Genomic DNA, 24,241 nt, shown 5'->3' with positions numbered 1-24,241 from the left:
ACTCCCCCTGCTGTACACATCGTCATTTGCGATATTACAGTTCACAAACTGTCCGGTAGCGAGGTCCTTTGAGATGTCATTGTTCCAAAGCAGTTCTATGCGGAATCGTGTGAACAAAAGGGGGCCGTATTCGCTTGCGCGCTGTTTGCGATAACAGTATTTGCCTGCGGCCTTACTTCGCCGTCGTGTATTTCACCGTGGCACGGATCAGTTCGAGGGGAAGAGAAATTGAAAGAGAGAAGAAAGAAGGACGGGGGTTTGAATCGCTGGGGTATCGAGCTCGCAACCAACGCCAGAGATTAAGAGAGTTCTGATTCCTTCGACCAACGACCGTGCACCTTCCGTAGCGAGGGGTCTCTCCCTTTAGAATCCATCGACGTATTTTCCGACATGACCGGCTGAAAAGTGAAAATTAATGAACGCCGGTGCTATCCGAAGAGTAACTAAAGCTACCCAGATGTATCGCGTGACACTGGGTAGCGTTACCCGGGAAATCCGATTAAATAAAAATCACCGAGTATCCGATGCGAGATGAAAAGAAAAATGAAAAAAAGTGGGAGTCTGCAAACTGATCAAAAGCAAGATTATCGGATCGAAAAAAAAAGCAAAAATCACGACAACGCGGAAATCCGATTTCACGTTAAAGTGGGAAAAAATCGCGCTCAAATATCGTAGAATCGGGCGACGGCGTTAAATCTCGATATTTCAAGTTTTACAAACATCGCGACGGAGTCTTAACGGGAAGTAGACCACCGGCAAGCTCGCCGCTTTAAAAACGGACGAACACGACCCAGTTTCGGCTCGCAGACCCCATTTCTCGGCGTTCTCGAGGTGGACAAAACCGGTTGCACCGCGGCTCGCGTAGTTGGACCGTGGATTCGAAGCGCGTGAAATCGGAACTGGTCCGTCCCCGTCCCGCGGAAGCAATTTTCGAGGTTTTAGGAATTCTCTGCGCGCGCGCGCGCCTCCGGGCGTGCCCTTCTAAGCGCGGAAGTTATTAAAGTTTTTGCAAAAGGCAATTACTGTCCGGCTAATTTTCGTTCCTTCCACCTGTGCTCGTCGAGAGGCGCGGGTTCTTGCGCGACAAAGAATCGAGCGCGAGTCCTAGCTGCTGAAAAAGGCTAGAGATTGTTTCACCGGCAAACTTTTAATGCCGGATAATTGCGCGACGGTCACTCGACGGCCCTTTCGGCCACGTTTCTTATTTCGAAATTGCTAATCCGTTTAAAAGTTCGCTGTCCGCCGGAGATTCATCGGCGTAAAATCACAGGTGCGAGTTTTTTGCTCGGCCGACCGTTTCCTCTCGGTTTTGCGCAGCCCCGTACCGCCGTCCGATGGAAACTGTGTCGGGCAATTATTTATTTCGCCAACCGGCTGTGTCGCGTAACACAGCTACATCAGGTCGATACGGTCCCAGCGATTTGCGTGAAAGAGCGCAGATTGCGTCGCGTTCGCGTTCCAAGACGCTTAACGCTGAATGCTTTCGGTAGCCGTCGAGAAAAAATCGCGCATCGATTAATTAATTGCTCGCGGGAGTGGAGCGGAAGCGAGAAACGCGGTACGCTGCGAGAGTACTATAGAGATTCCGGGAATATCCGTGGAGTGGGCGGGGAAATTTATATTATAGATATTTAACGTCGGTAAAAGCTGCGTAGCAGATGCATTCCGGCCGGATCGGAAGATTAAAACGAAGATTAAACGCTCCGTCTACGGTGGAGTACGCCGTTACACCCGGCAGCTGGCCCTTTATTCCCTTATTATTATCCTAAGCGGGATCGCGATATTTTAGAAACGTCCGATAAGGTCGGGGTAATTCGCGTTAATGTTCGTGGGCCGTCGTTAAAACGATCCGTGCAAAGATACAACTAAATACTCGCGGTGCCTGTGCGACCTCGAGTCCCCCTAGAAGCTCCTTACACCGAGTTTTATCCAAATTAAGTTATTATCCGCAAACACCGATGGGACAGCAGCATGGCGGGTCAACTTAACGACGTTCTTAGAGCCTGGCGAGTTCGTAGCCCGCTTAATTTCTCGCGAGCATGCGGCGCGTCGCTGCAGAAATCGTCGCCAGATTGGAGGGACGCGCGACGCCGCGTCGACCCTTGGCGCGAGGACGAGTTCGTCCGGTCGCGCGAAAATAACCGCTCGACGAAAAAGGGCCGGGAGGAATAGTCGTCGGTCGACTAGGTCTGGTTAATCGAATCAGAAACTAATTTTACGGCAGGCGAGCCGGTTATTATTGGCCTTGCTGCGCTCGCCTGGGGAGCTAAACGACTGTCGTTCGCTCTCGTCTCGCGAACCTCGCCTGCGCCAGGACGGTCGACGCGCAATACCGGCTCGTAAGAGGCAGGCAAATGAGATTTGACGGATGTCCCGGACCAGGAGAGCCACTCCGTCGCATTAGTACCGGCTGTCTGACTGTCAGAGGGTGCGCGAGGGGCTTGGTAATTAGTCGACAGGAACTTTGACGTCTCTAGACGGATCGCGTCATTGCTACCGCGGCCCTCTTTGGTCGGCTTACGCGGTGGCACACGCCGTGGGAAACGGAGTGCGAGAGCCGCGGAGGTTTCCACGAGGGCTCTACGGGTCGCGTTCAACGACTCGTCGAGAACGCGGCATCACCTGACGCGGTGGTGAACGTGGAAAACGTTTTCCCGGCTGGTTTCGGGAGTCGACGTGTTCGAGGGATCGGCTCCGTTTTGTTCGCTGTCCGTTCGCAGTCGATGGAGCCCCGTCGAGCATCGAACTTAGAGGCAGGCGCCACGTAATCCCATGGGTGTTCCACTTTTCGGTGTACCTTCGCTCTAAAGTCGTAAAGCGTTCGACGATTCATTTTGTCCCTGAGCCGGAGGGAAAGTATGGTAATTGATAGCCGATGGCTCGGAAGTTTAGTGAAAATGTTCGAGTTTCAAATATATGGCCGCGTGTGTGTGTGCGACATGTGGTATAATCCGGGCCAGGGAGTGTTTCCTGAATCTTATCATATTATGGCACGATATCGGAAATTCGACGGTCTGTAATTTGTCGTGCTGAATTATGCATGTAAGCGCAGGGGAGAGCAATCTCAATATTTGCCGGAGATCGGATGTGATGCATTTCGCTGATTTTTATTACGTTTAACGGGGCCGAGCGCGAACTTCGTGGGGGTTATTTGCATAGCGTCAATACCGTGTGCCGTAGAAAAAAAAAAAAAAAAAAAAAACGAGCAGAAGAGTGAGAACAAATGTCAAGTTTGCATTATACATATTTTCGTAACGTCGATTTAGCATCGGTTAAACTGTTGGAATGGAAAGTTGGAGCGCAGCTCGTTCGAAAGTTTGCAAATCGCACGTCTACGGGGGTAGAGTGGAAAGGTAAGAAAGTTGTCGGCCCGTCCAACGGAAGGAAGGAAATTGAATCGCTGTCCATCGGGCAGGTTCGCGTTCGGCCAGCAGCTTTGTCTATTACGGAATTTCCCGCACGACCGGTGCAATTTCTACGGTCGTCCCATGAATATGCAAAATCCACGCTCAAACAGCTCGATGGCTAGACGACCGGAGGGAGGGAATCACGGTTCTCGCGGAATATTTTCGAAAATGGGCCGCGACGCGGGCAAATAAAACCTGCACCAAAAGCGCGAACTATGTTTTTATTCGTAGCAAATTCACGATTTGAGTTGGCCTCGCGCGAGCAGGCCGTTCGACGGGAGTTGATAAATGATATTTTCAGTCGCAAATTTACAGAATGTCAGTTGACGCGAGGGAAATCTAGCGCGATACGTACGCTGTACCTCGTTCCCCGTACGATGGAAGAGAAAAGGCGAAACTTTTATTCCGCTTCTCTCTTTTAATACCGTGGAACTCTAAATATAATGCCCTCCTTGGACGTGCTTCCGGGCAGGACTCTCCCCGGAATCTTAACTTCCGCCCGTGTGATCTTCCACCCTCCTCCGGCCGGCGTACAATATTCGCCGAACCCCCTGTATATTTACGGGCAGCCCCTATCGTCGCGAACTTCCCGTGGAAAATCGGGGAGAAAACTTTCTTAATTATCGACGGATGAGCTATAAAAGGAGCGGGGTGTAAGTTTCGGGGGTTGGCCGGACAATCGAGGCTCGGGCAGTGACCGTGCGGGTTTCACGGAGCGCGAATTTCACCCCCGTGCCCGGTGAGAGCCACGAAATTAAAGAGCGGCCGTGGCACCGAAAGGCGGCCGGGGGAACAGAAAAAAAGAAGAGAAAAAAGAGAGGCGAGCGGGCGAGTTCGTTGAAGCGAGAAGGGCGGGAAAAAGGGAAGGGCAAAATCTCGCGGCAGTCAGCATCCGTGAGGAATAGATCGCGCGCTTTTGGTGGGGGTACATTATAATGAAATCGGTTTTCGCTTAGCGCGCTTTCAAGCAGCCTTTATTAAATCTGTGATTCCGCCGTTTTCCTTTCTCTCCTCCGTTTTTCACCTCTCCGTCTCCGTCTCTCCTCGCAGGCCAGGCACTCTTCTTTTTTCATTATTATTCTCGACTACATTCTCGATAGACGATGAGAAAGAGCAAGAGAGAGAGAGAGAGAGAGATGGAGAGAGGTGAGCAGGTCTTTCGAACTGTCTTTCACCTCCCTCCAAAGTCGGCCCAGCTCGTCTTCTCGAGGATCTTCGTCCGGATTTACAATGGGAATTCGTATTATACCTTCCCTGCCTTTCGCCTGTTTCCCCGGCGGATTGTCGTCGGAACGACGAACAGAGCCGCGAATATACGACTCTCCGAGAGATTGTACCTGACTTGCGATTTTTATGACCTTCCGGTCCTCTCAAAAATGAAAAAAGGGCGTGGGGATGGGGGTGGAACATAAGCGCCACGGTACGAGGGTATCCTTCAACGGGGCCGGTTGTGATAACTTATTAAAAGCCAGGAGAGGAAGTCGTCGCGAACGAAGCGCGTTCCCACCCGCTTTTTCCCCTACTTCTTTTCCATCGACCAAAACGATCCTCTTTCTCAGCCGCGAAGCAACCTTTCCGCGACACGACTCGAGAATTACCAGGCTTTCGCTGGCAGACTGTTCGCGGCGTGTCGCTAAACCAACCCTTACGCATCGCCCTCGCGCTTTCGTACGCGGCAGACGCGATGCCAAGAAACTCGAGGACCGCGCGAGGAAGACGTTCCATCGCGACACGGCGTGGTGAAATTTCCCAGACAGAAAGATGGGGAAAGAGGGAGGAGGGGAGGGGCCAATGCGAGGCAGCTAAGTGTTTGGCGGAACAATGCGTTCGCTTATTGAATCCGGCCGTGATTTATGCATATCGGGGGACCGTTTGTCGCTTTCCAATTTGCGCGTTCGCGCGGACAGCCGTGCGCGAGCCGGGAACGCGCAAATCATTCCGCGTTGGCGTGGAAAAACTGCACGCGAAATCTGTAGCTTTCCGGCCTCCAGACGGTGCTTAACGTGTCGAAGGATATGAGAACGTGGCCCGATATTAAACGTCCGCTTAACGAACCTTTATTAAAATCCAATGAAACCCCGATCGTTTCGCGCCGCCGTAGCAGCGGTACGCGCGTGCGACAGCAGGGGATCAAATTGGTTTCGCTGGAGGGCGCAGTTGCTTTTTAAATTCCGCAGGAGTCTGCTCGACGACTAGTCGGACGGTTCGCGCGCGAATACATAAATAACGAAGGCGAACGTGCCGGTTGTTGGGAAGCGACACGACAATTGTCGCCGGCTTTTATTCCCTTTCTTTCCGCGTCGATCTTATTACCGTATCCCGTCGCTTTTCATTTTTAACCGATGCCGGTAATTGGCGGTCTTTTTCATTCGCCTCCGTTTCGCGCTCTAACTTTTTCCCTTTCACAGAGTTCACCCGGTTTCTGCCTTTCGATCTTATCGCGCACGCTTACAGCTGTTCGCGCTACGAACGCGCGCGTACAGCCTTCGATTTATTATTGTTGCTCGCGTTTACCGCAAATTCGGTACAGATTACTCGGGATTATCGCTAGCGAGCCGCGTGACCATTTTGTCACGCGCGTAGCCAGGTCCGCGCAGCGTGTATTTATCATTTTGCCAGGGAAACCCATAACGGGGCGTGAAACGCGCGCCATACTTAAAATTCTGCTGACGCGCGTCCCGTTCCTCCTCGGCGACAAATTCTTCCGTGGATCCTTGACGTTCGGGGTTAATCGAGCACGTCGTGTCACGGCAGTCGCGGAATACTGTTAACTGCAACAACGACGCGGCCAGCCCCGCCGCACCCTTTCTGTCCGCGCGGGGGTGTCCGCTATTATACGGGCGGTCGCGTGCGCGTCCAAGCCGGCGCGCATCTCCGTTACTCGTGATTTAATGGAAAGTGAAGCAATCTCGACGTTCACCTTTGTCGGTATCATCGCACTGTCCCCCCCCCCCCCCCCAGACTATGTCTTTCCTGCTCTCTGTGAAACGATACACAATTTTCTCCCATCGTCTATCCACGGTGCCTTTCCACGGTCCCCTCGTTTCGCTTCGTTCGTTTGCCTTACCTTTTCCAACTTTCTCTCTCTCTCTCTGCCTCCCTCTGTTTCCATCTTCCTCTAAGTACGGGCTTAACTCGATGCGAGCGTTGTTCGCCGAGAGATGCGACTTAGCCTACGAGTACGGTAGATTAGTTCTGAATATATTTGGCCAAGCTAGAGCCCGCGAGACTCTTCTGATTGCCTTGAATATTTGACAGCGTACAACCCCGAAGGAGTTGCGCCATCGTCGCGTTGTATGCACCAGTCGCGAAACCTATTGGCACGCATCCATATTTCATTTCGAGGACACAATTTGCATACGATAACTTCGTTACACGGCGGATCGTTTGGAAATGGAAAAAGGTGTCCCGACCCATCGATAAACCTGGACGATCGCGCGACGCGTTCCGTTCGCGGTTCTCCGCAGAAACGCGCGGCGTTAAAAGCTTTCCTTCGTCACGCGACATATTCGTCATTGAGAGATCGTTAATTAGGTTTAATGAACGCGTTAACGCAGGCAAATGCGCGGCCAGGCGCACCGTGCACAATGCGGGATACTATATACCATTTCCCGGGTATACGTAATCGCTTTAATCTTTCTGGCACATTAAATATTCCGAATTACCCCGTATTTCTCATCTCCCGACGATGAACCGCGAAGGGTCGCAACCGACTACATTCTTCAGTGTCTCGCACCAGGATCGTTTAAGCGTTCTAATATACACCCTGTGAACAATGCCGAAATCCTCTCCACGGCTATTCAAAGAATGCTTTAATCTCACCGTTCTGACCCGAATATCTTTTTTTCCGCCCCGTCTCTCGCCGGACCGCGGATTTCAGAACGAATTAAAGGACGCAACGTGGCAGCATTAAAAGGAATCCGCGATTCTCACCCGCGGTGTCTCCTGACCGCGGTCACAAAGTTCTCGAATATTAATAGGCGGGTGTCGGGGTTTCCGCGGAACTTTTATAATCTGCTCGCCGTATAATATTATACCAGGTTGAACCGCGGACATTTATCGAACGCGAATTTCGACCCGCCTCTCTACCCGCTCGCGTTTAAAATTTCAGCAACCAGGCTTGAACGAGTTTAAAAATGACCAGGTATTACCGGAACGCATCGGAACCAGGACAATGGTTTCCCACGGTGATTCAGCCGTTTCGGATTCTTCGCGAGAGCCACGCGCCATTATCTATCCAAACGGAAATGGATCCTACTGAATATCTCTCGGCATCGCGAAAGATTTTCCTCGCGGACACACACCGGCGGGGGGTGTCGTTGCTCCTTCGAGCGTGATGAGAGGACGCCTCCGAGTGTGACGCGAACGGAAGGAGGCCAACGCGAGAACGCTATTCACGGGTTTTTCATAAAAACGATCGATCATCCGTCCAGCAATTTGTGTTGACTGAACACTCTCGGTGTTAAGGTGCGCGCTGGCATTCGGCGCCCGGGCAGGCTTTGCCGTTCGCGTAACAAAGAAACGCGATCCGCCGCGGCGGTTCAATTTCTCGGCGTCTTAGCGATTCAGTTTTCGTGCAATTAACTCAGATTTATGCGATGGAAGCTTTTTCCTTTCCCCTTTGAATCAATTTCGCGTTCAGGGTGGGCGTCCCCGGCGCGGCAAAAAGCGGCCGCAAAATGCGAGCCTTTTAACGGGATAATGCCGACGGTTTCCCCCGATATTATCGTTAGACGTTAATGCCCGTCAACGTTTGCCCGCGCTGGGCAACGCTTAATAACACAGTCTGCTGGCTGCGCGCCGCGGCAGAAAAGAATCGTCTAATGACGTAATTAAGAAATTTCAGCCGTAAGCGAACCCACCCCGAGCGTGGCTCGAGACGGGGACCGAGGCGCGCGCACTTCGCCCTTTTCCTCGGACCCTATTTACGCGCGCGCACGACGCGCAAACTTCTCGCCGTTGTTACTTAAAGCGGAGCTTTTAAACAGCCACGAAGAGAATGGAACGGACGGTTCGACGGTATTTTCCGTGCGGACCAGTATTTCTCCGACTGGGCCGATTGTCTGTCAGTGGAACGAACACGCCGGACGCCCTTTCACCATACCGTACCCCTTTGTCCCGCCGATTCTTCTTGGGTTCCGCGCTACGCGTCGATGCTCTGAAAGGTCCTCGTACATTCCGTCAGACGGGAAACAATGCCCCCCAGCATCGACGCCGGGCTATCGTACGATAAATGAGTCTCGCCGCGGTTCTCGCTGCAATTTTTCTCGTTCACCCCTTCCGTTACGAGCACCGCGACGTTCCCTCTCGCCCCTGCCGCGCCTCTCGTCCCCACGAGAAATCAAGAAGTCAGAATTTTCACGGGGATCTAAAGTCCCCGCTGGAATCTTGACGGATGGCGACGGGTCGATGCGACTGCATATCGATCTCTTCGACGGCCGTTGCCACAGGCGTACGTGCCAGCGACGAATTTACAGCGTACAGGAGTGTACTCGTGCCCGAAAACGGCGAGTCGGGAAAAGACCGCTTCCCACCAACCGGCATTATCATCGAAATCGAGCGCAGACGGCGTTAGGAACAAGAACGCCTCCTTCCACGGGATTATCATTTAAATTGGCAATCGATACTAGTCCTGGATTATTCGTATTCGTCCTCTGTCCCCGCCCTGTTACTCACCCTCTCTCTCTCTCTCTCTCTGCCCTTCTCTCGCCTAGGTTTCGTTCAGCCTACCCGCAACCCGTTCCCTTTTTCTTTTCGCTCGTTTCCCGCGTACGTACCGGGCCAGCTGACCGTGTACTTATTCTTCATCTTGTCGGATTAGATGTTGTCGCGGCTAGAATTTATCGTCGCGACGTTTCCGAAACAGGCAAGATAAATCTTTCCACCGTGGAAACGTTAACGGGGTCCTAGTCCGTGGGATTCGATGTATCGCGCACGCTCCATTAATCGGCGAGTCGCGCAAACGATTGCTCGCGTTCCTTTCCGAGTTCTTTCGCGATTTACCCACGGATGAACGCTCGGTCGGTGTCACGATTCGGCTATTTTTCGCGTTCACGACTGCATTTGCGCCGCTCGTTGTTTCGAATTAACCGTCCAGCGACGCGATTCGCCGTCGTTCTTCACCCTCCGATTCGGAACGTTCTCCAGCGCGTCTGTCAAAGGGTCGGTTCTCCAATTAACCGTGAAAGGCGAGGTTCGCGGCCAAGGCATACGCGTGACAAAGCCGCCGTATCGCTGCTGCTATGCGCGCGATGCCAGGACAAATCTGAGCTCGAGCACTGCAATCGGTACCGGTAGCATTTGATCCGGTTACTGCCAGACCACGCTGACGAATTCCATCTTCCGTCCTGTAATTCCGCGACCGATACCAGTCGACCGTTTGGTCGCCTTTCCACGACGAACATTAATTTGGGGGATTACATTTCGTTCCGTTCCTCTTCCGCTGCATTTATCCGGTTTTGTTTCGCGCGAGACATTTATCAGTGCGGCGGCGGCGGCACACGTACGAGCTAAGCGGGCCGCGTATTGTTTAGCGGAACGAATCAGGTATTCCCGATAAAATCGGCATTAAGTTCTTATTTTTATACCGCCGTAACTTTTATAGGGTTTTTTTCCTTTTTTTTTTTAATACCGAAATAAACTCTCCTTGAATGGAGCCTGGTAAAATATGAAATTCGAACAGTTGGAGCGGTGTAAATGGGCTTTGCGGAACTTGCGGTATAAAACCGCTCGGGAGCGTTCGAAAAAATAGCGCCCCTTCTAAATACGAAGATAGAAAAACAGATAAAAAAGAGTGAACGGTTAACGATCCCACGTTCCCGGAGCTAATACGCGCTGTGTAACATTCTGTATGAATTAATGGTACTGCGGCAAAACGTTTGAATATTTATAATCGACGAATAAATTATTGTCGCTTAAATACCGGCGTTTCATACGTGTAACGAATACCGACGACTAATTTGCGATTGTAATTACCGGCGCATCGGGAGGGTTGTCCATTAAAGCCCTTAATTCGTTTCCCGTTTGTTTCGTTTCATCTTTACGATCGGTTCTATTCGCCAGCCGTGAAAGGGCAATTATTTCGATTTCGCGACCGGTGGATACCGTCTAATGGGATGATAATTTGTTAAAAAATCTCGCGTGAACGCGCTCGTTCGCTGGTGGGTGTAGGGAGAGCGTGGAACAAATGAGGCGAGATTCGCAATTTATTGATATCGTGGAAACGGTATCGTGAAAAATTCGCGTTTCACGCGCGAAGGATCTTCATCGAAAGAAAGGTGCTGCTTCGCTACGAAGTCGCGAAGAAAGGTGCGAAAAAATGATCCGTTCGCGGTTCGCCAGTTTCCACCTTGAACGAGGTGCACGTGGTCGGCAAAATATATTACAACTTTTTAAATTACAATTCTTATCGCCGCTGTGTACGCGGCAGGGTATCATTAATCCAGGCGCGAAGTAAAATTCTGTCCAATTATTTCGTCGGCGGTTCGTATTTCCCGACTTATTATTTCTTTCGCCGCGAAACTTTCAGTTCATTCTGCGTTAACGTCGTTGCGATTCTTCCTTCCTGTCCATGAATAATTCCAGCGGAAGAGGCGCGGGGCAGGAGAGAAAGAAATCTGATCTTGCGTCAACGGTCGACCCCCCTCGGTTTGCAATTATTCAAAAGATTTTATTACTTGAACGAGGCTGGGGAAAAAAAATTCGATCGAGCACGGGCGGAAGTTCCGTCGACAAGGCTTCCGCCATGCGTTTTACGAGTTCGTTGGGGAATTATTGATGGCGAGACGCTGCGAATAAATTCGTTCTGGGGATTAGTTGCTCCGAGTTTTGAACCAGGAACGTTTCTCGCCGCACTGCCGGAACTCGAATAATTAATGACATTTAGAAACATTTTTCCGTCGCAACTTTTTCGACCGACACGATTCGTAACACGCTTTCGCGAGTGAAACCGTTTCATTGTTTTAATACCAACAGACGCGACGACGAAAGTTGCTAGCATAAAGGTAGAGACGATTTCCGTTTCGATTTCTACGGGCACCGATGGTGCCTTACACCGCCAGGGTTCTCGCGAGTTCTTTTTCTCCGCAGGATTAGGTCAACATTTTTATCGGCAATGCATCACCACCGTCCGCACTGCGATCGAACGGCTCGAAGGCTGCAGTGATTTGTGTTTCTAATCTCGGGGAGGTGCCCCGAACAAAACGGGTGGATAGACGTATCGACTGTAACGTGGAGCGCCAGGCAAAAAGCACCGTCGATAGAATTGCGTTGTCAACTTTTTTCGCGATCGGACGAGAGCCCGCCGCGTTCTTCGTTCCCTTCGATCGACCTGCTTGAAAACGGTCCCGCGTCCACCCCGCGCGGACTGTCCGATGCTTCTAATTGCCCAGACTTCGTCCAGTCGATACCCGTTTGCGAACCGTTCGAACGAACGGATCAACCGAGCAGCGGAAGAAAAGCGGTGGCCGACCGCGGCTGTCACGAGAATTGCGTTCTCGCGTGCGGCTCGATAACGCGGTCCCAGGTACGCCGTGACAGATACGAATCGCTATCGGCGGAGATCGAGGAATGTCTCGCGGTGCCCAGAAACCGGCTGGTTTATTCCATTCAGATCGGTAGGGAAAAAGCGGCGGGGCTCGAGAGGAGGGTGACTTTGAAGGGAAACACGGCCAAGAAAGTGTGTCAGTGTTGAATGTGTATCGGACTGAAGGAACCGGGGCCGGTTGGATTATTTCTCCTCCCTCGGTTGCGTTTAATAAACTCTGATCACGCGACGCAATTACTTCCTTCCGAAAGTGGAGGCACGAGAAAGCAGAAGTGGAAACGGAGAAAGGAAAAAACGGGTTACCGTCGAACGAAGGAATGTTTCAACGTTCGAAATTCAATTCGTCGAGAGGCTCGCGTCGACGGTGGATCTCGCACGAGTGCGCGAGATCTAAATAGCAAGTCTAGCGGGAGTAGGTTAAAAATTGGCAAGTGGTACGAGTCAGGCACGGGAGGGTCACGGGTTTCGCTGGTTACGTAACCAGCCCACTTGAATTGATTTTTTAAACCGTGTATTTATAGCGTAATCGTCTATAAAGTCGAGCACTGGGTAAAAGTTCGAGGAAGCTCGAACGTGGAAGGGATACGCTTGCGAAGCTAGTGGTACGAGTCAACCATCTCGTAGGAAATCAGAGGCCGCTTCGCTTGCCGCGGATCGTGCCATTTTCTTCCACCGATCGACAGCTAACGGTGGAAAAGTTTCGCGACGAGCGAAACGAGGAACGCGAAACCCCGACCGTGGAACGATTCTCTTCAAAGGAAATGGAAAAACCAGTCGCGGATCGGATGGCGTCGAACGCGTCGCGTCCCGACGCGCTTCCTCGCCCTCCATCGTCACCGAATTCGAGACAGGCCTAGGCTAAAACCACGATAACTCGTTGCACAGGCTAATCAAATCCCGGAAATGGAGCAGCGAATTTCGTTAGAGCAATTTCCTAGCCAGCTGACGGGGTTTTTAATCAAAATATCACCACAAGTCACCACCACTGGCGGCGTTCGCCACCTTCCTTCGACCCTCCATCTAGAATCGAACGGGGGCGACATCGATAACCAGGTTTAACCGGTAACCGCAATTCGTCGCACAGCACGTGTTCGTTTCGCTACGCGAGACGCGTGAACGCGTTCGCGTACAGAAAATCCGTAACGGCGGAAATCGTATCGATACCTCGTCGAATAGAGCCATTACCTCCAGTGGTCGTCGATGGTAGGGAACTCGCGTACACAAGCAACCTCGATTAAGCACAACACCATCCACTCGAACGATCGAAAATCCGGCGATCGTCCGTACTATACGTCGGATGTACCGTTTAATTCGACATTTCCCGCGGTTCGACGGTAGGGGTCCGCGATCTCGAGGGGTGCACGTGGTGCCGCGTCGCGCGCCCACGCTAGACTGGCGCTCGCTCGGTCGCTCGCTCGGCCGTCTGACTCGTCGCTGACTCTCCCTACTGCGTGGTTGGCCGACCGGCTGGATGGCGGGGTGGGTGGGTGACTGCATGGCAGGAACGCTTGCCGGAGCAACCCTTTCCCTCTGTGTTCTCTCCTTTCGCGGGCCTGGATGTTGCACTCGGTCGCTCCCGTGTTTCGAGTTCACTGGAAAAACTTTTCGATTCGATCCGCCGCCGTTGTTTCGCCTACGAACCGGCGGGGTGTTCGTTCCGGATTTTTCTGCGCGCACCTCGACCGTGCTCGCCCCCGATTCTCGTCGAGCGCACGTACGCACGCACGCACGCACGCAATTTTTCTATCGACCAAAGTACATTCGAGAGAGAGAGAGAGAAAGAGAGAGGGAGATAACCACGGTAGGCGACGGAGCTACTTTTGAACCGGCAGCAGCGCGCATTACCATTCAGATCATTATCCACGAGAACGTGGCTAGGATTTGTACGGAGATCTTCGTGCGTGCCTCAGCGTCGCGATCGAATTGACTTAATGACACTTTGATCTCGCTGCTCCCCGGAATTTAGTTTCGCAGAATTTCGACGATGTTGCGGCGATGTTGAGTGCGGCTGCCGCACCCCCGCACCACTCGTGTGCACCGGTGGCTGGATTTTGGTACGCCGTCGCGATGCTCGCGCTGTTACAAGCGAACGCGTTGGGAATCGCGTTGCATTCGTCTCTTCTAAGTGGCATGCAAATTATTGACTGCAAGACGGGGATGGGGCAGGGGGATTAATTAACGCTCGTGCGAGAGTTGCGTTTTGGTAATCTATCCTAGGAGGAAAAATTTAGCGAACGGTCCGTGTTGAAATAATCGCCGGCGACGGAAGGTGGAACTTTCCTTGGGCGAACGTTCTTTCGACTACATCTCCATCGAATTAACCGCGCTCGCAAAGAGGAAACAGTGGAGCGGAACAGGAAGTCGTACAATAGAAACTAGCCCTGTCTCGTGCACCGACTCTGCTGAACTCGCAATTCCCATTACTTTGAAGTCTCTCGCGGAAGGATATTTGCCTGTCTGCCGCGCGTCACTCAGCCCCTTTACTATTCCACGGCTCCTTAACGCTTTTCGCCGAGCTGATCGTCGATCAACGTAGTAACCTTTCACCCGATCCAACCTATTCTACCTGGCGTCGATTCGCGTGGCTTCTGAGAGGCTGTTGCCCGTTCCTGATACGATTCCCAGTTCGCTGCAACAGCCGTCGAAACGATTCGCGTCTTTAATCGGAGTCATCGATGGCAATTGGACATACGATAACGTGGAATTAAAGGGAACCGTGGTTGAAACGATTACTGGCCTTTCAGGGTTTCGCGGGGACGAAAGAACATCGCCTCGTCCTTTCGCGAGGGCTTTTATTAACTGCGAGAAGACACGAACTGCAACTGTTAGAAATCTTCCTTTGGAATGCAACGTGATCGAATCAGAAATTAACGAAACTATCTCGGATGGATACTCGTCACAGGGATCGTAACGGTACGTTGCTCCTCGAGCTTGCAAAGTTCCCTTAAGTTATCGACGATCGTCAGATACCTAGTGCCTCCGTCGTCCCCGCGTTAAATTAGAATTCCACGGTGATAAAATCGTCCCGTAACAGCATTTTTACGCGTCGAATCTCGTCGCGGCGAGATCGAGATCTCGGTGGATCTCGTTCGCCAGGGGAGATCGCGACAGGGTGCTACGAGCGCTGCCAGTCAGAGTTAAGCGACCCCACAGCCGCGTTCCTCGATTATCGATGGCAACGCGATCGTGAAATATTCAACGTGCAATTACCGACCCGACGTTTTATCATGCAAAAATACTTGTTCGTCCGTCGATCGACACGAATATTGCGACGTCGTCCGTCAAGATCGGGGGATCGCATTGATGTTTCAATCGCGATCGTCCTCCCTGCCACCCCGGCAGAAACGTGTTTTTCCATCGCGCGGCATGTACCAACGACTCCCGAGACTCTTTTCCATAAATTACACCGTTCCAAGTGGCTAGGGAATTGTTGCCACGTACGGTTACGGAAAATCGATAGAATATTGACGAAATGTCAACCGGGACGGCTGAGAGACTAAGGTCTAAGGCCTGGGGTCGATCAGGGTGCAAGTCTGCGAAGTTTGATGACTTCGTCCGCGCCTATCGTCCCGCGAACGAAACCCTTCGCGTCGAAAACGGTGAAAATAATCCGGGCATCGTCGAAATCGTACGGACTTGAAATTCGTCGGTCGGTGTCATCTGGGAACGGAAACAGCAGTTTTTCAGGGGATCGGGACGGGGCGCCATAAATCGCGAGGATTTCGCGGGAGGTGGACGGCGGACGTGTTCGTTTCGGGGGACTTCCGTCGCGGTGTAGAAGAAGGACCGCGGTTTGACGCCTTGATTTCGACCGGCTCGATGATCGTCGCGTGACAAATGGCCGTGACGCGGGCCCGGTTCGCGCCTGGCCGCACGCACACGCCGGCACAATTAATGGGAATCCTTGGGGTGGTCGGGCGTGAGGCGCGCGCGTGGCCCATCGAAAATATATCGCGGACGAATACGAATCGGTGACGCGAGGCGCGACGTAGCGCGACGCGTGATTTACGGGTATTCGGGAATTCGAGGAAAGGAGGATTCCAGCAGTGTCCGCGTTGTGCACGAACCTCGATCCCCTACTGCATTCGAATCCCCTACTGGTCGTGACTTCTCGTGTAACACCATGGATTAGCGAGAATCGAATCGTTCGACTTGGAAAACTTAAATCGCGCCCGACTATGCGTCGAGTCGTACTACTTAGGAGCGTCACGCGTGTATTCCATGGGTCGCGCGCGTCGTCGCCGTGAAATCGGTGTCACTGGTACGTTACCGTTATGGCTGTCACGCGGTTGAACAACGGTGTTCCAGCTGACGAGCGGTATTAATGGCTGACAGGGGTAAATTAGCAGGCAATTCAGGAGGACTCGTACAGCGGGACGGCGATACGTTCGACACGCGAATTAATCACGAGCAAAACATTCGATGGGTCTCGGTACCGATGTCGATGCATTCAGCGCGACAAGCACAGGATGAAATGCGGAAATGGAAAGGATCGACCCCCCGTTCAGCCGCTATAGTTGCAACGGTACCGCTGCGTTCCTTTGCCGGGGAGGGTTCAAAGCGGCGAACCTCTGAAAGCAACGAGAAAAAAACAAGCTGAAAAGCGGTAAATACACTGCCGCATCGGGATCATTATCAAACAGCTGCTGCTGCTGCTGCTGCTACTGCTGTTGCTGCTCGAGTCCCGCTATTCACTAGCCCATGAATGCGCCCTCTGCAAAACCTTGCGATAATCCTATGGCTTATATCGATTACCCTCCGTGGACCCCGCGGTATATCGTTCGCGCTTGTTTCTCAGGGCGTGAAACAACCGGCCTAAGAAGGATTTGTAATCCGAGAGCACGGATTTTAAGGCAATCTCCGGACCGTCTACCCTTGATTAGCTCCACGGTCGGGGACAGGATCGTACTACCGAGATCCGTTTAAAAGTTGATTCAACCGGCTAGTTACCACCCTCTCCGATTTCGTTTCACCTCGCGCGAAACCGTAGAACCGGTTACCCGTCTCGAATTCCCATTGACCGTGGAAACGCGGCGACTTATGGGGAAAATGTGTCGCCCCGTTACCGGTTAAAGCTCCCGCGGACCGAAATTTTTCATCCCTTCGCTCGCGGTCCAGTTCTGCCATTTAAAGCTAATCAATTTGGCATTGTTACCGCGGAAAATTGACGCGCCTCGCGGTTTAATCAATATTTGAGGATTATTGGATATGAAACGGCTCTTGCTCGTATTTACTCGCGCACTGTAAACGATAAATATTTACGGTACTGTTATTTTATTGATACGCCTGTGCATGGCGCGCGGCGGACCCCTCGATTGGCCGATCGAGTTCGAACCGTGTATTCCAGAAATGCCGATTCCAATATAGGGAGAGAGGGAGGGAGCCGGCGGAAAAATTACAAAAATTCGCCGCTGGAATCTAAAATCAGGTGAACGCGGGCGCGCAATTAACGCGGGACGGGGGAGCGGAATCGCCTCGATGGAATACTGATTCGTCTAATCAACGGAGACAACGTCCGAACTCTTAGAACACGGATACAAACACGACGGGTGTTTAATCACAGGCGTGTTACACGAAACGCCCTGGGACTCGAGCGCTAATCCTTAACAAACAAGAGAATCGTTTGCGTTGCGTCTTCTCGCGCACCTAAGGCGCGGATTTAAGTTTGCACGAAGCTTGATTGTCCCCACCCCCCGGGGCAATTAAGCGACGCTAATTTTCCCAACGATACCCACTCCGTCCCCGTACCTTTTATCGTATCCATGTATTTCTTAACTTCTCCCTCTTTGAATCTCCGCCTCGCTTTTTATTTCGTTTCGCCGTTCTCTCTTCCCTTCAACAGTTTTACCGCGGTGAAACGCGATCCAAAGAGCGAAACTTTGCAAGTCTCCCCCGCTCGCACCCGCTCGAGGTGTACGTACACGTTAAACGCCGGCAGATTTCCAGTCGGGTTTCCGAGTTTAATTCTAATGCGCCGAATATCGGGAAACAGGGATACCGGCGTCGCGAAATTTCACCGGGATGGCAACGATCCGGGGAGTAACTGCATCGAAAACACTTGGGAAATTTAGCTAACGGCGGATTTCGCGACTCGATCTGGTTTAAGATTCGCGTTTAATTTAGCGCGCTTTCAACAGACACGACGGGGGAACTTAGCAGCGAGAATACCTGGGACGCGAGACACGCTCGCGGAATCGTTCCGCGTTCGATGAAATACGAGCAACGATGAATTCAATAGCGCGGCGCCGTGAATGGGTTTCATCGAAACTGGCAAATAAATAGATGTTTTTGGTCGACGTAGTTTTCCTATCCCCCGTCCACGAGGACGCGTATCGTTCGATATTTCGAGAGCACCTGGGTTCCACTTTCATTTACATAATACCCGGAATGAACGAATTTAGGAAAACATTCGGCGGATTACAATTTTTCAGCCCGATTGTCGCAAATGTTGCGCCGTTCGTTCGCGTTCTCCGATCGAGCATTTTTGCCACTGGCATTTATACTTAAAATGTCGTCTGATCCAATGGGAACGGTGAGATATGATGGGCAACGATTTCGATTTAATTCCATTCCGGCCGCGATTATTTTCGCTCTGATAAAAATAAAAATGTGTACGCTGGAAGACGGAAAGTAATTCCTGGAATAAACTCTGCAGAACTATGTCATTCGGAGCCGAAAATATCGCGGTCTAATTACGTTAGATCGCGCGAAAAAACACGTCGTTACGTTATGTATACACGGTTCGATGTAGGATTTTCTAGACGCCCGGGTAGTGGTAACTGCGACTCGGAAATAAGATAAGACAATTAACGTCAGTTCTCCTGTCCATAAGAAGGGGTTCAAGAATCCCGGAATTAATGGAAAATCACGGCGATGGTATCTCTGGGATGCGTGGAAACCATTTTGAGAAGCAGTTGGACTAATTTCCCGAGGCTGCCGGAACGGTGCTCGACTTCGGGCACGGCGAGATGCGAGGTGCTCGAAAACGGCACGTCCGTAATACGGGTAACCGCGAAATCCAGTTTCGTTAATACAAGAAACCGCAAATTTCACTCCGGCGGGCAAGAAATCGCGCGCTTTAATCCGCCGTTACCCGCGGAGCCCCGAAATTTTACGAGTCGCGCGAAATAATCCCGATCCTCCCCCGGAAACCGATGCAATTCTTCGAGGACGCGGCTCGCAGCCGAGCGGACCACGAAACCGAACCAGCGTCAAAAAGCGTTCCTACCCTGAATTTAGACTTCTCTTGGTCGTCGAGAGAGTCGTTTCATCGACGACGCTGCTCTCGCGCTTTCCACTTTAAAAACTATTCACGTCCAAGGCTGAGGTTTCCCGGCCGTGGGCGGCGATATTCTTCGCGGTCAGCCGTGGAACCGTTCGGCATCCGTGTCAAGGATGCGCGCGTCATCTCCGCGCGCACACGTCGCTGGTTGGATCCAACGGTCGTGATCGCGTATAATGCGTTCCAGGCAGCGGGTATACGACCCGAAATCTGGACGCCGATAACATACGTACACGTACATCGGGCGTACACACGGCCGACTGCACACGCATTTGCATCTGGCATCCGTGGGCGCAGCCCGCGCGCTACCCCTACCTCGTGGATATGCATGAGGGACAGAGGGTGAAATTTCGGGCAGACTCGAAGCGCTCTCGTGAGCCACGGTACAACGTCAAGGACACGTGTCCGACCACCCTCGAAATTGCATCGCCCGCGTTTGCTTCCGTCCCGATGCTCCGACGGTTCAACCCTTCGTCTGACCTTTTTTGTATTTACGGCGTAACGTCGCGTCAGTCGCCAGTCGTTCGCTCGAGAAGGGGAGGGAACCACCCCCGGCTGCTCCACTCGTTCGTGACTTTCGAACATTCCGCCGAGCCACTTCACCCGGGAACTTGTTTCGGTAATCCTGAGGCGAGCCGCTGCGTCGTTCGCGTCCTTGATTAGTTGTTTAGGGAACAGAGGCACGAATTCGGGATCGGTTCATTTTTCGATGCGGTTGGCGTACGTCCTCGGTGTCGTCGCTCGTTCCCCGGGCTTTGGGGCGGATTCGAAAACGGTCACGACACGGACGAAAGGGACGGGAGCGTTTTGCAGATGGGTTGACCAGTTTATCGTCTCGTTTTCCGTGAACGTTCATGATATTATACTAATTAAACTAAACGGGACGAGGGTAGTTTAGCAGGAGGACGCGCACGCAATCTCAGAGAACGATTTATCGTTATATCTTTCGTCCGACTAAATCGACCGACTTATAATTACGTTAGCCAGGCAATCGGTTCGTTTCGTGCCAAGGTTCATAAAAATTTATTCGAAATAACTCTTCAACCTTCCGCATCGGCATAAGCGTTCCTTCCACGAATTGAATGGACGAACCGATGAAAATTTATTTCCTCGTATTTTTCCGTAATTTTTAATACCAAGCTATCTTCTCTCTCTCTCTTTTCCTCTCTCTCTCTCTCTCTCTCTCTAGCTAGCATCGAACGCGAACGTCGACGAGGATTTTTGGATGCGTCACGTTCGTCCCGGATACCGTTCAAATTCAATTTGCAAGGTTCTCGTCCGATTCCCGGGGATAAAACTTATGCCATTACAGGACTCTTCAAGAGTACTTGCAGAATACACGGTACATTTACTCGTCCCGTCACGGTCACGGAACAGCAATACCGACGTCCATTCTTTCCCTCGAGCCTCCTACGGGGGAGTCTCGATTCGTTTCCGGCGGATTCGAAAATTGTGCATTTCGGGCAAGCGAACGCAGAATGTTCCGGTAGGGTCCGGTCGATTTTATTCCGAGTTAGCAGCCGGAGAAATATCGAAAGCTTCGAGTATCGCCTCGAGGTAATTAATTATTTTCTGATACCGGAAATTATTTAGCAAGTTTAACTTAGGTTCAGCTGATACCGGCAATTATTTACTGGCGTCAAGCGGCAAAGTCCGCGAATCCACGAGTTAGTTTCGGCTTAGGATTCCGAAGGGATCGACTAAATCAAGTGAAGCTAATTCCAAAGATGCCGAGGTAAATAATCGAGGAGTTTGCCTTGGCGATAAATATTGAAATCCGCGAGATTTCTAATTCAGACTCGCGGCTCGCGCGCTAATAGAGAAACTCGGAAGAAAATCGAACGAGCGACGTCGACGTCCCCGCAGCGTTCGCAGTCGTCCAATAAACCGTGACGATCGTAAAAGGCTGGCGTACGACGAGCGAACTTGGACGAATATTCGTACGCGATATCGTATCCTTTTTCATCGCCGCGATTCTACGGTAGCCCCTCCTTCACCCGGCTGGCTGCTAGGACAGGAAGTTTCCTTGACTCGTTTACCGACCGGCGAAAGTTTTCGCTCGCGTCTGCAAAAGTATTCGCCACGGGACCAGTGGAAAGACTCCGCCACTCTCCGCTGGGATTTGATTTTCCGGCGTGCTCGCGGTCAGGGTAAATTCGTGGCCGGCATCTTCAAGAAGTTCCGGATCTCCTCGATTTCCAGCGGCCGGTGCTTCCTCTTTACGGTCATCCCTGCCGTCCCGAACGCGCCCTCGAATGCTTTGCTCTGCCCGTTTAGAAAGGTGTTTGCACGCGACAATTCAAGTGGCACGTTCTCTGCGTCGTTTAAAAAGAGCACGCGCAGAGAGAAAGGGAGAGAGAGAGAGAGGGAGAGCGAGTGAATGCTTTGTCGTTAGCTGTTTCTGTTAGCGGTGCATCGGATCTCAGTCACTTTCATTATTGGAGCTGCGCGACGGCCGAGTGACGTTTCAGCGAGAATAAAACCAGCAAAAAGGACAACGTATCGTTTTTCAGTGATGCATTGTGAGAATCTCCGTCTCTGGTTCCTCTCTGCGCGTCATACACGCGCGTGGCCCTCATTTCCAGTGAATGTCCCAAGATCGCTAGCTCGCTGTCGGCCCTCGGGCGACACCGTTTAGGCAGATGCGCCAGATGGTCCATTGAGGATGGACGTCCATTACTTGATATCGCGAGGCGAACTGTGTCAAATAAAAATATACGAGCCTCGCTGTACGCGACACCGCGGCTCGATGAAAAGAAAGCCGAAGAAACGACTGCTCCGCGCTCAGCGGTGTGGCGCTACTTTTATAGAGCGAGCCTACCGTTTCACCCTTCGCTCGCGCGGCTTATCAACCGACCAGGTTATCGGTCGTCTCGGTTCATTCATCATCGCAATCTTGCCGCGGACGGTCGATGAAGAAACTCGATCTCCGCGATACCGAATAGAGCATCGTCTGGAACCTTTCGTAAGAGGATTGTCAGGACGCGTTCGCAACCACTGGGCCACTTGAAACGACGAAGAGCGAGAGCGTGGAGGAACAGCTTCGCCGACACGACGGGGCACGGCTATATACATGCTCCTCTTGAATTAGTCGTGCTCGAGACAAGGAAACAGTTGAATAAAATCGAGGCTATAGAGCTAACAACGCTTGTCCCCGTTCAACTTGGCTGGCGTTCGCTGTCGTCGCAGAGCCAGTCGCCAGTCGTCGAGATACGAAATTTTACGAGGGCGCGTGCGCGCGCGGACCCGTCCCGGTTACGGAAGGGGTTGCATTACCGGATGTCGTGGCACGGCCCGGCCGCGATAAGGGTAACGCGCGCTCCACCCGCACGTTCCGCGCGCGTTTGCCTTGCTACGTACGAGCTTTGATGCCAACCGGCGAACACCGCGCAGGCTACGTGCGCACTCTGAATAGGAGATGAATGCACGGGAGCCGGATACGAAATTCGGAGATGAGAATTACGTACGAGCCACCGATACCGCTCCGCTCCCGTCCTCCATTAACGCGCCTTTTTTTCCACGCTGACAAATCAACCTCGCCTCGTCGCCGTTCTCCTCCTCTCTCGCCCCGGGGAATTTAATTTGTCCGCGCGTAAAGGACGGACGGAACCGGTAGCAGTTTCCCGACGTCGATGCTTTGAAACATTCATCCCCTTACGCGAGCAGACAGCCACCCGAAATAGACTCTGATCGATTTTTACCCGGATGCGAATGAAATGATTTACCGGCCGGCGGGATTAAAACGGTCGGGGGTTCGCAAATAGAAATGCAACAGCGCGCCCTGCGATCTACAAAGGTCGCGATAACGAGTCGAGAGGCAAGCCAGGGGTAGCAGTGCCCCTTTCACGGCCTCGCGCCGTCGTTGCCCACTTAAATTAAAGACAGCTCCGCGGGAAGGACACCCGATAACAGGAGGAAACGTGCAGGTTTGCCCCTACTGATTAATTGCAATTACCGCGCTATTCGAAGAGGCGATCAGACCCGCCTAGGGTACCTTTGACAATTAAGTTAGTTAATGCGCACAGTCGTCCGTGAAATCGTCCCTTACCGATGCACGCGTAACCTCGTCGCTGCGGATGAAACGATAACAATAATTAATGTTCATGGAACGCAGCAGCTCGCTATCCATCAAGGGAGGGTCTTCTGTCGAGAGACAGTGAGAGAGAGAGAGAAATCAAATTAAATCGTGTCTACGTAATGCATCAAAGAAATCCCGAAGGCGGTGCATCCCGGGTACTTTGTTCATGTTATTGCGCGAGCCGTGTACTCGATTCGCCGCTCTACGGCGCACTTCACCGACATTCGATTTTATCGACACTTATTCTCGTTCGATCAAAATGCTTGTCTACAATCGTAAAACATAATTACCGGCGTGATTCCACGTTGTACAGCTTGCTATCTCTTCCTATAAGCGTCCCACTCTAGGCGACGTTCTGGGTTTATTTAAAAGCGCAATTATCGTGGTCGCTCGTAAACATTTGATGGAACCACTCGCATCGATCCATCCCCGCGATTTATCACCGATGAGCGAAGATAAACGAACCGGTTGCATACTTTACGCTGTTTTTTCTTTTCGTTCAGCGGACGAATCGTCGGTGGAACGATCGATCATACTCTTCGCCTTCGAGCGTTCGGAAGCCGCACCGCGAAACCGGGACGAAGAAACCCGTGGCGAACAGTGCAGCATCGGAGGACTACTCATCATGGATCCCCGTGAAGTATATCTTGACGCGTGTATATTAGGGAGTCAGCCAGCAGATCTGACTTTCAGATCTTCCCCTGGTGGAGGGAGGCAACGGACGCGAAGGGGTTAATCGCCCCGCTATAAATTACTAGGCTTGATGCATTGCTGCGTGGTTCGCCGGTCTACCGAGCACCGACGTTGGTCTTTGATATATGCATATATGCCTGTCCGTGCACACATGCACCGAAATGCACGCGCGCACCCTCGAGGGCGCATGGCCAGCGTGACGACGTAAGACGCGTAACGCGCGCCCTGCCTACGTG

At 52.1% G+C, this 24,241-nt stretch overlaps 2 protein-coding genes across 4 annotated transcripts in view; one reads left to right on the top strand and one right to left on the bottom strand.

Annotated features, from left to right (window-relative positions):
- Hbg2 (alpha-glucosidase) overlaps positions 1 to 24,241 on the top strand; it is a 79,718-nt gene that overhangs the window by 18,567 nt on the left and 36,910 nt on the right. The window lies entirely within an intron of this gene.
- LOC143429940 (uncharacterized) overlaps positions 1 to 24,241 on the bottom strand; it is a 79,823-nt gene that overhangs the window by 52,221 nt on the left and 3,361 nt on the right. The window contains exon 1 of one of the 3 annotated variants that reach the window (XM_076905809.1): positions 13,138 to 13,209. The exons of the other annotated variants lie outside the window; for them this stretch is intronic. The gene's annotated coding sequence lies outside the window, so the exon portion shown is untranslated. Of the gene's footprint in view, positions 1 to 13,137; positions 13,210 to 24,241 lie in introns of those variants that run through there. 3 annotated transcript variants of the gene reach the window in all.

Source organism: Xylocopa sonorina, chromosome 12, assembly GCF_050948175.1.
Source record: "Xylocopa sonorina isolate GNS202 chromosome 12, iyXylSono1_principal, whole genome shotgun sequence".
In the NCBI taxonomy this organism is placed as follows: domain Eukaryota; kingdom Metazoa; phylum Arthropoda; class Insecta; order Hymenoptera; family Apidae; genus Xylocopa; species Xylocopa sonorina.
The sequence above is the reverse complement of the archived record's forward strand: the minus strand, read 5'-3'. Positions and strand labels throughout refer to the sequence as shown.